This window comes from Anas acuta, chromosome 1, assembly GCF_963932015.1.
Source record: "Anas acuta chromosome 1, bAnaAcu1.1, whole genome shotgun sequence".
NCBI lineage: Eukaryota > Metazoa > Chordata > Aves > Anseriformes > Anatidae > Anas > Anas acuta.
Window position 1 is genome coordinate 66728815 of NC_088979.1, and position 15932 is coordinate 66744746.

Consider the following 15932-nt stretch of genomic DNA (forward strand, 5'->3'; position numbering starts at 1 on the left):
TGTAACCATGAGACTCTCCTTTTAGTTCCTTGTATCTGTTTCTGTTTCAAACAGATTTCTAAGAAGACTGGGATTTTCTTCCTAAAGAACCACAATCTGTAGAAAACCAGTCTTGCTACAAAGATTAGAACATGTCTAAAAAACCTTCTACACAATATTTCTGTTATCAGCAGTAGATTATGATGGTAACTGCTTGGAATTATTTTACGTTCATTTATTTCATATTCCATTGACTTCATTAGGACACCATATTTATTGCTTGTATAATCTGTGATTTTCTGGTTTTCAGTTTTTTGAATGGAGAGGAAATGGTTGGTTTTGGCAGAATAAAGGATGATTTCTTTTGGGGGAATGTACTGAGAGCCTTGTAAGTCAGCACAAAGATGGTCACATCCTCTTTTGTGAACTGATAGAGCTACCATGACTTAAACAATTTATAGTATTTATTGGAGTAAATGATTCTATTTGACTGAATCACTGGGACAGTCTCAGAGCAGAGATACTGATTTACTCTTATTTGACAGCTGTGTGTGTCTTGAGTTGTTTTTAGTTTTAATATTTCTGTTTCTGGCGTTGTTAAAGGAGAGGAAAACTCTCATTTTCAGTGAAGTTCTCTGGCCTTTTAATGCCTGTTTTTCAGAAATGGAGTTGACTGTTGTATTCCCCCTTCAGTTTGGTTTAGGAAGTTTCTCTGGAAGCAATTACTTCTCTCAGCTCCTGTAGGCATTATACCTATGTGGTTTTTTTTCCCCTCTAAGTTTAAATTCAGTCAGTTCCAAACAACTCTGAAGTGATTTATTATTCCTGAAAAGTGGTTGTTTTTAGGCTCTTAAGCAAATTTGATAAGCAAATTTAGCATTTATAGATTGCTGTAATTGTGCAGATAGATCAGGTAATGGCATATACTAATATCCATTTAGCTATTATTTCCTCCTTCAGACTTGTGCTTCTATCTGCAAGTGAGAAGTATTGTTAGAATTAAAGAAGCCTGTGGCAATTGTCTGAATTTTTCAAATTTCCCTCTTTACATGTATGCAATACCCTAGGGACCAGTTTGGAAAGGGGTTTTGATAGGCAATCATTTGCTTGTCTGAAATTCAGGATTTACCATTTGCATTCCAGAGTTGCCTACCTCAGTAGGAACAAAAGCTTTCACTTGTTGTATATGATCCATAATGATGCATAAGGATAAATTATACTGCAGTTTCTAGACATATAGACATATTTGACATTGCTTTAAACTAAATTGCTTAGATACTGATGGCAATGTAGGGTATGGTAGGAGAGCATGGACTACAGGGTAGCTACTAAGTGTTCACCAATTTCTCGCAGATCTTGTGGGATGCAATATTTTTGAAACAATATTTGATAACATAATATAAAAAATTAGCTGAAGTTGAAGGAGGTAGACAAAAACGAGGTTAGGGGATCATAAAGATGATGGACATTCAGAAGAAAATAGTAGATCCTATGGGTGGTGTTGGAATTTGAATCTTGAGCTAGTGAAAGACAGTGTTTAGATTTCATATTTAAGGGCTGAAAGTCCTGGTGATAAAAGTGCCCAACTTTTTTTTTTTTTCTTTCCTTTATCCTGACATTTTCTTTGTTCTAACATTTTCCATCCCAAGTGACACAAGATGAAATTGGTAACCCACTGTTATTGCTACAGGGAGAAGTATTGACCAAGACTGAAATGTTTTTGTTGCCTAATCCACCCTCCCTTTAATTTTCAATCATGTTTCTTTTTGTTTCAAAACATTTTTCCATTCTTGTTATTTTTTATCATACATCTCCTAATACCATTTTGTAAGAATTTCCATGTTGTTTATTTTTTATTTTATTTTCTGCTTTCAAACTCATAAAATTTCTTCTCTACATCAAATGGCCACTGTTCCTCATTAGGGGCAGAAGTTTTAAGCTGCTCTCAGCACTAAAGCTGTCACAGTTTTGTGAACCTGTGCAGGCAAGAATAAGTTTCTCTTGTTCAGGATGGGACTAAACGTGATGGCCAGAAAAGACCATGTATCCCTAGTGGCCATGGCATGGACAGAAGAGAAGAGATGTAATATAGGACAGTCATGAAGGGAAACAGGCTGACAAACAGGCTAAGACAGTGTCTGGAAAGCTATATGGAAATGGAAATGAGTGGCAGAAATCTGCCTGAGGGCAGCCAGGAGAATATGGGAAGAAAGAGAGGGGCAAAGAGCATGGGGATGGGATATAGTGGAAAGAAACTTGATATATGCTAAAATAAAATGTATATGACTGAAATGGTAAGGCACTTACTGCACTCTGGGAGCTTAGTGTAGGCAACAACAAAGTCTTCAAAGGAGTCAGAGAATGACCAAATGCTTGAGGTTGGAAGTGACTTCTTGAGATTCACTAGGCCAATCTCGCTGCTAAAACAGAGTCAGCTAGAGCAGGCTGCCTGTCACCACGTCCAGTTGGGTTTTGAACATCTTCACAGATGGAAACCCCAAAACTTCTCTGGGCAACTTGTGCCAGTGTTTGATTGCCCTCACAGGAAACAAGTATATTCCTGTGTTCAGATGGAATTTCATGTCTTTTAGTTCATGCCCATTGCATCTTGCCCTGTCAGGGGCCACTACTAAGAGTCCTGCTCCCTCTCCTCTGTTGCCTCCCATCAGATGTGTTTATATTGTTGAGTTGCCCCAGCCCTTTGAGCCTTCTCTTCTCTGGGTTGAACAGTTCCAATTCTCTCATCCTTCCCTTTACTGAAAGATGCTCTACTCCTGTAATCATCTTTGTGGCACTGCACTGGACTCACTTCAGTAGGTTTATATCTTTCATGTACTGGGGAGCTCAGAACTGGCTCCAGCACTTCAGATGTGGCCTCCATGTCTTCCTCTGTTCATCTAGTCAGACCCCAGCCTGTACTAGTGCGTGGGGTTATTCCCCCCCTATATTCAGAATTTTACATTTCTTCATTTTGAACTTCATGATGTTCCTGTTAGACCATTTCTCCATCCTGTTGAGGTTCCTCTGGATGGCAGCATGACCCCTGCAACTAATTTTGGCCTGTCTGGATGGCAAAATGATGCCAGAAACCACTTTTCCCCATTTTATATTACCTGCAAACTTGCTGAGGGTATGCTCTGCCCCATCATCCAGGCCATTAATGAAGATGTTAAACAGTGTTGGTCACAGTATTGACTGTGTGGACACACCATTATGAACTCATCTTCAGCAGGACTTCGTGCCACTTGTCACAACCTTTTGGGCCATTTATAGTCCTAGCTCTCTGTCTACCAGCCTAGTTTTGTCTGACCAAGTAGAGTTGAATATTAAGAAATAACCATTTTCTCAACTCCTGCAGGTTAGATTTTCTTCTAAAGGGCAGATGTAGTGATAATCACTTTGGTTTTATTTTGAACATCATATGGCTACAGGCAGTTCCAGATTCCACAGACAGAGAAAACAAGGAAACAAGAATATATTGTTATAAAGCTCTGATTTGCAAGTCCCCTTTCAAAGGCATTCACACATTTCCATGCACTTGTATCTAGCTTATGGTGCTTTCCAGAATCTATCAGTATATCTGATAGTTATGCACTTTCATTTGTGTTTATCAGTTTGAAGGAACAATCACTGGAAAAATAAACACAAAATGAAGCAAAATTAAACTTCATATAAGAACTGAAGAATAAGAAGCAATGTCACACAGTATGTGTGAGTTTTCAGCAGGATACAAAATTGTCTTCTGTACATCCCTTGAGGTTTTCAGAGAAACAGGGCACAAAGTTGGCTGCAATACAATTATTATTCACTAGAAATAAATGCACTTGGATACAAATTAGACCATTACTTTTCAAATACATGAAAAAGGTTGATTTTTAATGTAGTTCAATACCTCATTTAATATTTTTAATCAGTTTTGGAAAGCCTTCAATATCTTGACACAGACTGAAGCTTATAATTTTTTTTTAATTGTTTTAATGAGAGTAACTTGGATAGACCTGTGTGTAGAAAGGTATCAGTTACTCCTTTGGGAATTTAATCTTTAGGAACCAGGTTCATCAGTGTTAATTAGAATCCATACCCAACCTCCCTGTCCTTCCAAAATTATCATATTGCTCTGTATAAATGATAGCTTGTCATCTCAAGTACTGATACTTCACATTTTGAACTACTTAGGAATTGTATTGTTGTAAGTAAAAACCCACTGTACTGAATAGAAGGGAAGAGAAATGTATAAAGGAAAGGAAACAGGAAAAGCATGTGCCTTTTATTTCTACAATTTTGTTACAAGTGAGACAATAAGAAAAAACTAAGATGGTAAATCATGTTCTTTACATTTGAGCTCTGGTTTTGAATTTCATCTTGTGGGCTGCATGCTGATTTTTATTATTACATTGAAGAAGCCTTATCTACTCTCTTTTACTTACTTCTGTAAGGGTTATGGAGTAAGAAAATCGAGGTTGTATTAAAAAATGACTAGTGGTCTAATGGTAAAAAGGATAGATTTTGTTCTGTTAAATTTGGGAACATGTTTATGTGAAATGTAGATAAGGTCATCATGAGGACGTGTGCTTATTTCACTTCATGGAGTACTTACACAACTTCTTCTGCAGCAGAAGTAATGCAAAATAGATTAAACTTTGAATCTTTTTTTTTTCCTTTTTTTCTTTTTCATTTTTGCCCTGGCCTTACTCAGGCAAATTCCTGTTTGCCTGGATAAGATACTCTCTGCAGTCTTTCTCGTTTGAGTGGCTATATATAGCTATCAGCATCTGGCATACACAGTAGCAAGTGTTCTTTAAATCTGCAATTTTTTTTTCCTATCAGTTCTTTCCTTCTTTCCCCATGTATTAATGGAAACCCAAAACCAACCAAACAAAAAAATCCCCTTATCCCCTCTGAAAAAAATAATCCCAACAATAGACTTAATATCATCAATTTGTTCAAAATTTCATTCTTTTAAGGAGAGATTTGTTGCATAGCATGTACAATAAGTAGGTCCATGCTTAAAATTGAAAGTGGAAGTTCCCATGTGAAAACACAAGTGCATCTCCACCTTATTTGACTACACAAGTTCCGATGTAGATTAAACAGGGAAGGTGGTCCTGATCGGCACATGCTTCCTCTGGAAATAGCATGTATCTGGACCTACTGGGAATCAGTGTCAAGGAAAAGGGTTTAGGGGAGATCTAAGTGCCTTTCCTCAAAGGCATGGTGCTGTCTTCCCCCTGCTGTGACAGAGCCTGTTGGGCTGCTACAGGAGGAGGATCCAAGCAGGAGTTGAATCCAGACTTTTTTTTTCTCTGATTCCTGGGGTGTATAATTCTGACCCAGAAAGGCAAAAGTGAAAGCAGAGGAGCAGTTAAAGATGCTTTTAAATATATATATATATATATATATATATATATATATAAAATATATAAATATATATATATATATTTAAAAAAAAGAAAAAGAAGAAGAAGAAATGAGTTGAATTTATAGCAAAAAAAAAAGTCCAGAAATCCTCTGGCACTATTCTAGTAGAGATAGGTGCATTCTAGTCTGGAGATACAGGCACAGAATTAAGAGTGTTGATACTCCTCTACCATTTATCAACTTTATTGAAGAATTGCAGTGCTTGAGAATCCAGTTAGCAATCACAGCACTCGAGTACTGTAAGTATGAGCCAGTTGTAGATGTTTTCTTTCCCAGATGTTCATGGGAAAGAGTTAGCAAGCTGCATTTACAAGAAGACACAGCTCAATTCATCCCTGTAATGTTACCGCTGACCTTCCCCACAAATAAAGGATGTTTTCCCACGTTAGACAGGAAGAACTGGACAACAAGAGCAGTGTGGTGCAAAGATCCCTGCTAGTCGTAGGTTATTCAAGACCTTCTAGTGAGTCCGTGGGAGGGCTGTGCATAACTGCCCATTTTTGTGTAAGAGAGTTCAACAGACTAGGACTGGAGAGAAAGAATGTATTAAATAGACAGAGCAGTGTTTGAAACTTTTAATAAAAACAGTGGAGACCACAATGTGCAAAGATGGATTTTCCACATAGATTTCAAATTATGATACAAGCCTCTCCCTTTCTAGCAATCTGTAGTAATGAAGGCACACAGTAACTGTGTGTGCAGGCAATTTTGCTGAATGCATCAGGCTTAATTTTTCTAGTTATTCTTGCATTGTCGTTGTTGTAGAAATAAAATGCTGTTTAAATACCTTTACTTGACTGCTAGAGCTCTCTAGTTTTACTGTTTCCAACAGGGAAACAGTTTCATTTCCCTTTTGAATTATTATTATTATTATTGTTTTAAATCTGGGAAAGCACTAGCTAAACTTATCTATAGGTTTGAAAATAAAGAATTGTTTTACTTAAACCTAAAGTTTTCTGTATGCATTGCTTTCCATATGGTGTGTGCTATGCATTTGTTGCTATGGTGAATCTCTTGTTGTCCCTCATTGTTTTTAACTGGTAGGATGACTATCATCAGAGAAAAATCTCCTGAAACTGGATGTAAACTTACATTTGTCAAGGGAATCCCTTAATGTACACACCTGCCTTTTCATAAGTTTTTCCCAAGATTGTTTTTTTTTCCTAATTATTGAAAAAAATATTCTGTGCAGCTCATTGGGGTCCCTTATAAATGAGATCCTCCCTTCAATAAAACTGGTCTTCCTGTCTTTTCAAAAGATAAACTAGTAGCTGTTTTTCTAGAATTCAGTAAATGTAATAATATGGTTCACTGTGATAAAAGTGTGTTCCTTTTGCTTTTATTATTATTATTTTTTTCAATGAGACAGGATGGTTTGGTTTATGAATCAGATCTGGAGTTGATACAAAATTGCACGCATAAATTTGACCACAACCCTGTATAATTGCTTCTTCAGTTCCTTTTGGTAAGCAGTAAAGATATTGATGAAGGAAATAAGATTTCTAGGAGTACAAAAACATTTTTTAATTGCACATTTTTTCTGATTTTTCTAAATCCATCAGTAGTACTTATGATGATGGTAACGGGATGTAATTAAAAATCCTGCCAGAAACAGGTGGCACTGCTATCACTTTTCCACCTTTGGCCCCATTAGCATGGATTGCTCTGAATCTGTGACAATGTTCAGCAGTTGGAGAAACCCTTCCTTTTCTGGATGTGCTGCAGAGGCTGTGCACTATGGCATGGCACTCCTGCAAGCACAAGACACTCCTCAGCTCCCAGTTTCAGATCAGCATCTCCTCCCCATCTGCTTGGTGGCTTCTCAACAAAGAAGTGCTTAGAGAAGGCAGGGTATGTGCGGAGAGCGAGGGGGGATTTCAGATTACCAATGAAGTACACTGCTTCTCAGACCTCACACTGTACGACACTAGAGCACTGTGTCGGTGTGCAGTCAGGTGTGGAGTCCAAGCCTGCATTGCTCCTGCAGGGACTCACATTCCGCTTTCCAGTAACTATAATGAGGTGGAGCACTCCTGTCTACTCTTTGTATTCACAGCAATCTATAAGGTATCACAAAGGATTTAAAGGTAGTTAAATGTCTTTTTGTTGTTGTTTGATCAGTTTATGTAGAGTGTTTTATTTTATTTATTTTTAAAGAAAATACAAGAAAAAAGATTTTATGGATTTGTTCTGTAGTTTCCCCCATCTTTCATAAATTAGAGTGGCATGAAACTACCATCATTGTACATGCACACTGGGGTCAGTTATGACTGATGAGTAGGAGAACCAAATGAAAATACAAAGAGCTTCACAGATCACTGTTAATTCCAGCTAAATAAATAACGTATATGTGCCACTTGATATGTAAGGTTAAAAAGGTCAGACCTCCAGTAATTGTTGTAAATGCACCCAGCCAGGCCAGAAGCAGTTAAATTCTTTATTGTTGGTCACATACTCTCTTACAGTAAATGAAGACAAATATACCCTTAAATATCTGCATGTAACATACTTTATTCACCCTGCACATCGTAAAGTTGTCATTTCCATAGCACTTCTGAATAGGGAAGATCTATCCCTGTGGTACCACAAAATAGCTTCCTAGAAAAGTAATTAACAGAAGGCTGTTTTTTGGTTTGGTGGTGTGTTTTTTTTTTTCTTTTTTTTTTTTTTTCTCAAGTTCAGAAAAGATAAATAACATAGACGTCTGATTTCCTGTCACTCTTGCTTAACTTTGTATGAAAATGGATAGCTTCCAAATTAAAGCAGGCACCGGCCTGTCTGGAGAAAAATGCATCTCCAAAGAAATGTGTACATTACATATTCATGTAGTTCCAAATCTCTTAATTGTATTTTATGTATAACAATCTCATGTACTGAAATATGGTACCCTTATTATTTCTTGAGTTAAAACCAGCATGCCAGAGAGGCTGAGCTTGCTTTGTACATGGTTTAGGATAAGAATTTCCTTTCCCAAATTCCCTCATGTATACCCCACTCTCTTCCCTCTCCACCACCAAGTTTCTCTAAGATGTGGAGGCCCAGTGTGAGGTGGCTTGACACCACATTTTATTCAGAAGATAAATACACAAAGAACATTCAAGACAGTGAGCCACAGGGTTGAGAATACATAGACCCAGCATTTTGTCTCAGAACCAAAAATTGATATGTATACTCCTCTATTTACTGCAAACGGCTGTAATGGAAGCTTGTTTAGGTACAAAGAGAGGAAAAACAAGAGCATTTCTTGTTAACTCTTATCATTGTGTCCTAATACCTGTTTAAGGAGTGATGGGATTTGAAATGTTCTCTCTGCTTTATAACCCTTTTGAAATGATGTTGAAGATGGTTTCTTTTTTCTTGCATATGCTAGAGATTATTAACATTCACACACCGACAGCATAATCTGTTGTTAATCAAATTTGGCATTTGTTTAAAGCTCATTGTGCAAGTGCATCCAAATACAGAGGCAGGAACTATGCGATTATTTATGTGACTACTGCAACTCCTAGACCTTAAGTAGAAGACAGCTAGAAGATCATTGATTACAAACACAGTCAAAAGCAATTTTATATAGAGTGGCCGTGGTTTGGCAGTTAGGCATTATTTTAAGAAGCCTTCTTCAGTTTAATTACAATTTCAGGGACATCTGATACAAAGAAACTTATTAGCTGGTTAATTGCTGATCTCTTGGAAGTACCAGTCTGGAGCTGAAATATGCAAAGGGCATGGAAAGGAGAACTACATGTAAGAGCAATGTGAGATGGATGGTTTGAAAAACACCATAAGCAGATAAAGAAGGTCTTTCTTGGACCAAATCACAAATGTTTAGCAGGCAGGGAAAGTAAAGCATATACAGAATGAAAGGACACAAGAAAGATGTAGGCCCCATAAAAGTGTGTGTGTGGGAGGGGGGGGTCTGAGAAGAGAAGAATTATGTCAGAGCCTGACGAGGAAAAAATGAAGTTATGCTTTGAGAAACCCACTGAAATTGCTGCTGGTATTGCAGCCATAATTTATGATAAAGTCCACGTGCAAGATCTTTCACTATCTTAGAGATGGCTGGGAAGGCCTAAAAACTATTCATTTGTTTGTTTGTTTATTGTTGCTGTGTATTTTTTCTTGTACCTGTGAAGAGCACGCACCATCACTTGTTCTGTAACCACACCATCTCTTTGGTGGTTGTTTCCCTCCATCCCCCTCCCCAGTTTTTTTCCCCACTCAGAAGGTTTATAGCTTCTTATAATAATATCCTGTTACATTCTCATCAATAAACCAAAAACGATGCATCTTTTACTACTGTAATCTCATTTGGGAGTTTCAAAGCCCTTCATAAGCATTAACAGCAACTCTGACAAGAACATACTAAATTCATTTGCAGAGGAGTCAGCTGAGGTGCAGGCGGTTGGGGACACTTTCGCGGATGGCACCAGTGCCACCCCAAGTCAGTATCAAAGAGGAGAACAGAGATGGATAGACTGAACTCCTGGCTCTGCCCTTGGATGTCTGCAACACAACTCCCTGTGTAACAGCATAGCATATAAAACTGTTCCATAACTTCTGCAATGGAAAAGAAACTTATGCAAAAGCATAAGCAAGGGCTGCTTGCTGAAGTCTGAGTTAATGTTGCTTGCTGTATTTCTTCCTACCATTTAGGTCACTTGAGGCAGAGACAGTTCCTGAGTGATTATGTCACTTATGGTTTACCACTTCCATTTGAGTTATTCACTGATCATGCTCCACTCGAAATTAATAGGACTTTTGCCATTGAATTCAGCAGTAGCAAGATCAGGGTTTGACAGGGATGAATATTTCTTTTCTACGTTGTATGAACTTCCTGTGGTCAAGAAGATATTGCTTGAGGGAAGACAGTCCTTTTTTATTCAGTCTCTGTTTTGGTTCAGAAACAGAGATGCAATACTTGTGGCTGTTTTTGACATCATTATTACTTTGAAGAAATTCAGCAATAGTATTGCAGAATAATGGTCGGTGGCAGAGGGTGGTATTTGAATTCATAAATGCTATACTGCATTGATCTATTAGCTTCAGGACATACCTTTAGAGCATCAAAGGAGCTTCTTGACCAGTCCAAGGTGCTTGACTCATTTTTCCTCTCTGGTAATTAAAGTTTCTAGCATCCTGTTCAGAATCAGTTTCTTCACCGTCTCTTAAGTGAATAAATCTAGGTGAGTGATTTCATGACAGTTGCACATTAGGAGTTATGGCATATCCCTGCACATAACTTACAGAACTATATCAATACACGGAGAAGAGACCATAAAACATGCTGAATGGGGATTTCTCAGATATGCTAATTGCTGCTATATAAAGAGCACGGGATGAAGAGCTGACACAGAGGAAGTTCAACTAGAAAGCACCTGCCACAAATCTTTGAAGGTTCACGGACGAGCAAATCCTGCTGCTGCTCTTCACCGCAGAGCTCTGCGTGGTGATGACTTTGTATATGCAGGGAGCAAGCTCCAACACAGAGGGTCAGGGCAGCAGGAAGGCATGGGCTGAAACATGGCTCTGCCACCTCTGGGAGCTGCTGCTGCCATCGGGGTGACAGAAAGGCTGTCAGCTTTGCCAGCACCCCACATGAGAGCAGTTCCCACCCTCTGACTCTTCACTGCCTGGATGTGGTACGCAGGCCTGTCCCAAAACCACACCAAATACAGCCCTGATGTATTTTTCTTGAAATACTCTGGATCACATTTACTGTTCCCGTCTGTCCATGAGTTTGGTTTATTGCTGCTTTTGTTAGATCAGATTTTTGTGTATTTAGAGCATGGGCTGCTCATGACTTCCACTACCTATTCTGTGAAGCTTAGGTTTGTAATTCCGTGAAGCTTAGGTTTTTGGGGTCAGATTCTTTCCAGTGGTGCCCAGCAGCAGGACAAGAGGCAATGGGCACAAACTGAAGTACAGGAAGTTCCTGCTGAATATGAGAAAACACTTCATTACTCCGTGAGTGACAGAGCACTGGAACAGGTTGCCCAGAGAGGCTGTGGGGACTCCTTCTCTGGAGTTATTCAAAACCCACCTGGACGCCATCCTGCGCAAAGTGATCACGGTGACCCTGCTTGACAAGGTCATCTTGGACCAGATGATCTCCAGCAGTCCCTTCCAACATCAACCCAACAACCGTTCTGTGATTCTGTGATTTGCTGACAGGAAGGCGCTGTACGCATCAGTGATCCTCTTATTTATTTATTTATTTATTTATTTATTTATTTATTTATTTATTTCTCAAAATTTGCACTGAATATGCATCTATGCTCAACTGTGAAAATGAGCTCAAGATTTCTAAATGACTGCAAAAGAATTTGCAGTGTAGAGGGGAACACGCAGTTCAGCAAACATGCTGTAATCACTCGAGAGTTACACCGTTCACTGGCTATAGATAGGCACTGGAGTGGAGTGGGGTTGGATCACTGAACTCATTTTAAGTAGGCCATTAAACATCACCGCTTATACTGATTTTTAGCCATTGCACTTGAACCCTTCGCCTTAGGTTGACCTGGCAGACAGAAATCATAAGTGCTGTGCCCCAGCAGCTGACGGCTGCTCGGCTGCTCCTGCTGATACTGCAATGTATTGTTTTTATACAAGATTCCTGTATTATCAGTAAGGTACTTGTCCTCCTAAATGTAATAATTAATGTGGAAAGATGAATCCAAATACTCATTATTCAATGATTTTAACTTAGAATTCCTATTTTTTTTTTTTTTAAATAAATCAACTAGGCAAACCAAACAGTATAGAAATGAAATGTGCCTTTGCAAGCCCTGTGGGAAATTCAACTAATGAACTGAAAAGGATCAGTTTCTAGACAGGCGAGGAAGTCTGCTTAATTTAAATAAATACATTCAACTATTTGCCTCCTTATTTTAAAATCATGGTTTTGGGCATGATCCCATAATATGAAGAAAGTAACTTGAGTGCAGCCTATGCGGTCTGAAACACCAAGCAAAATACAATTAACTTTAAAATGGCAAATTGTAATGCTATTAAAAGAAAATCTTCTGCCTTCCGGGTGTGACTATCTTTTAAATGTGATGATGTCACCCTGTGAGCCGTTAAACCGTTATCAATGAGCAGGCTGTGCATTTTCTAATGATTACTGCGGAGCTGAAAAAGACTCTGTAATGTTCCTCCAGTTTGTTCATCATTTTTGTTTGATAATTGTCCTAAAAATCAATGACAGCTACTGAGTACAGAAATTTGATTGAACCAAGTATAAATATAGGCAGCAATTTAGGCTGCTCTTACTCAATAGGAAAATGTCTTTGGATAATAAGTGGATTCCTATCTAAATTCATGAGTTCTTTTATGACATTTTGGGTTAAGCCTGAAATAGATTAATCTTTTTCTGATAAAGTTGCATAAGCTGTGATTTCTCCGGTGACCACATTTAATTGGATATTAAATAAAGTGCTTATCTTTACACCAACAGGTTTTATGGGCTGGATTTTTTTTCTGAACTGTATTTCACAGATTAAGTAACAAGTAGTAGGCGCACACAAAAAAAAATGTTGATTAAACCGTGATATGCTTAGGTTAAAAATTTGACTGTGTTGGAGTAGATAGGCTTTTGAGGTACATGACTGCAATTGAGGGTTAAGTGCGAAGGGCAGAGGGAAACTGAAGATGGATGCTAAGCATGGTGAGGTCTTCTTCCTTTCCCAAGGATTCTCCTGCAAGCATACAGTGGGACGGTTTTCCATTGGATTCAGCAAGAAGCTTAAATTCCTTATAATGTTTTTGAAAATCTTGAGGTCAGGATTCATTATGCGGGGTGCTGTACAAGCACACAGTGAGGCATACCCTGTGATTGAGTATATCAGCCCTGGAAAGGCAGGGAAAGGTTAACAGAAACCTGGAAACTAAATTAACCTATCACACCTGGAGGAAGGAGATAGGGACCATGTGAAGAGAAGTACCCAAATGGAAAACATAGATGGCATTCGAGAGGGGGAAGACTTAATAGGGTGAGCAAAGACCACACTTGGAGGAAGAGTGAGAACAAGAGGAGAAGAGGGAGAAGGTGAAATCACAGGCCAGTTGGCGCTTTGGTGCTTCGCTCACTGGAGATGGAGGTACAAGAGAGTGGCTCCAGTGCTGCAGAAGATAGCCAGGACTCACTGTGTTCCCTTTACTGATAACGAAGGGCACTCTGGAGCTGTGAGGACACTTCTGTCCCAGCAAAGGGCAGGGTGTTGGAGGAATCCATCTGGGTGCACTTGTGAGATCAGTGGAAAGAAACAGAGCAGCTGTGCAGAGTGAGACGGGAACCACCAGTGTGAGCTGGAGGCATTGCACGGGGAGGAAATAAATGAAGACATTTGTGTTGAGTAAGCTGTGCTGAACCAAATGATGTGGAGCTCACACTAATTGCCTTTTTTTTTTTTTTTTTTCCCCCCACTGGCATGACATACTGTGAACGTGAGAACAAACTGATTCCTCCCTATGTAATCAAGCCTACTTTTGGCTTTCTGGGCATGGAGCTGGCAGCCATGTAATAGCATTTTGTTGGTTTCATTTTCCACCTATATGGGACAAGAGAATTGCTGTGGTGCTCTGCAACCTGCTCAGGAACTTGGACAACCTTTTCCTGGAGGAGTTCTTCTGACTTTGGCAAGCTGGAAGAGGTGTGGCATATTTTTTTCTTTTTTTTCACTAAATAAAATTTACCCATTTCACAAAGCGTGCAATTGCTCCAGACTTAATGTCAGGCTTTGAAATTTTAATTGCTCACTGAAGGGAGCTTGCTCCCTGTGGCGAGCCAGAGGAGACTGGCAGGGCTACAGGTGCCACCGCCGTGCCGGCTGCGGTGACTCCTGGCGGCTGGCGTCAGTTGGCTGAGGTTCAAGGCACAAGGTGTTAAAAATCCCACGTGCGTTACTGAAAGATAAAAATAGAAAGCAGTTCCACAGAGTAATGGGGACAAGCATAATGGCCTTGTGCTAATTTCAGTCTAGGGTCACTGGGCCCTCTGTTTTTTGCATAGTTGGGATAGCTGTGTCCAGATGATAAAGATGTTGACAATTATCGTCTCAATCCTCCAGAGACCACACAAAGCTACGTCTTCTTTTTTTTTTTTTTTCCTTTTATTTTTTCCTTTGTGTTTGTTTGCTTGTTTTTCTTTTATTTCTAGTTTGTCATGACTTTTGACATTGGCATGAGGCTACTTTTTAGAGGAATTTCCTTTGCTTTCTTGGCTTTTAGTAACATAAACATTTTGTTAAGATTTTTTTTTTTCTCTGAATCCTTTTCTTTTGTCAACAGTTTTTGGGATGTTTTTCCCTTTGCTGCCTGTCACGTAAGTCAGCTAGTAGTTTAGCAGTCATTATTTCCCCCTAAGCTGCAGGAAAATTGCAAATTATTTACAATTTTTCTCTGGCTTGTTTTATTACCAATGAAAAAAGCATTTCTGATAAAACACCGGGAAAAGGATGACAAGCTTCAGAGCTCCTGTTGTTTCGGAGGCCAACTGCCAGGCCAGGGGCTACATCTCTGTTCAGCACCCAGCTGAATACACTGGTTTCTGTGGCAGGGAAGGCTGGTGGGAAGGTCTGGTGGCAGCCACAGCCTGCCCTCAGAGACAAGCTACATTCAATAAAAAAAAAAAAAGCATACATCCAATTGGATGCATCCTGGTGCCCAGGTGGGAGATCCAATGGGTGTCTTTAGCTGTCTCTGTTAGCAAGCCAGTTACAGCAATCCCTATGAGGGGGTGACTATTATGTGACCAGCTTGGTGACTTTGGGACTTTTCTTAGCACAGCATTATCTGTTTTTAAACCTTGTGCAAAACCACAAAGAATGTGGGTAGCTATGTAGCATAACCTTTGAGGCATGGCTTGTCACAGTGATGCTGGCGTGTGGACCAAATTTCTCTCTAATAAGTGGTCCCCAATGGTTCAAGAGAAGGCAGATGTGTATGAATGCCTCCCCTCTGTCAGAATGACAGTGCTGAGGTTGACAAAACAGTATCTTGACAAGCCCAAAATGGATGTAAATTTCATTTGCATGTACCACAGACCAGAGGCTCTACAGGTATAAACTGGCCTCATGCCACCAGCACTCACGACTTACCCTTTTACTTTCTGATCTTTTACAAGCATGCAAATAATTCATCCAAATACTTTTCCAGAGTCCATGCACCCTAACAGTAGTTTAATCTGGGGTTTAGCAGAGGGACTTTGTAAAATTCATGTACACAGATAGAGTGTTTCTAAATTGCCAACACAACAGCAGAAGCTTAAGTGCAATTTTTATTCCAATAAAGATCTGATGAAATTATGCCTAATGGTCTGCAGACTGCACTTTTATATGCACTTGCATTGCTCCCATTGACTTCAACTGCTGTTGTCAAGGTATTTCAGTACTACTGAGCTAAGGATCATTACCCTGTGGTATGATAATACATAAAACTAATGCCACCATTTTTCCACTATAACAACAATACCTAGTGACTGAAGGCTACCTCCAACCCAATAGCTTGCAATCAAATATTTGTTTCAGATTTCAACATGC

The 15932-nt window shown here is 39.2% G+C and overlaps 1 protein-coding gene across 5 annotated transcripts in view; it reads left to right on the forward strand.

Moving 5' to 3' along the window:
• The window catches only part of AFF3 (ALF transcription elongation factor 3), a 335479-nt gene that overhangs the window by 55455 nt on the left and 264092 nt on the right, over positions 1-15932 (forward strand). The window lies entirely within an intron of this gene.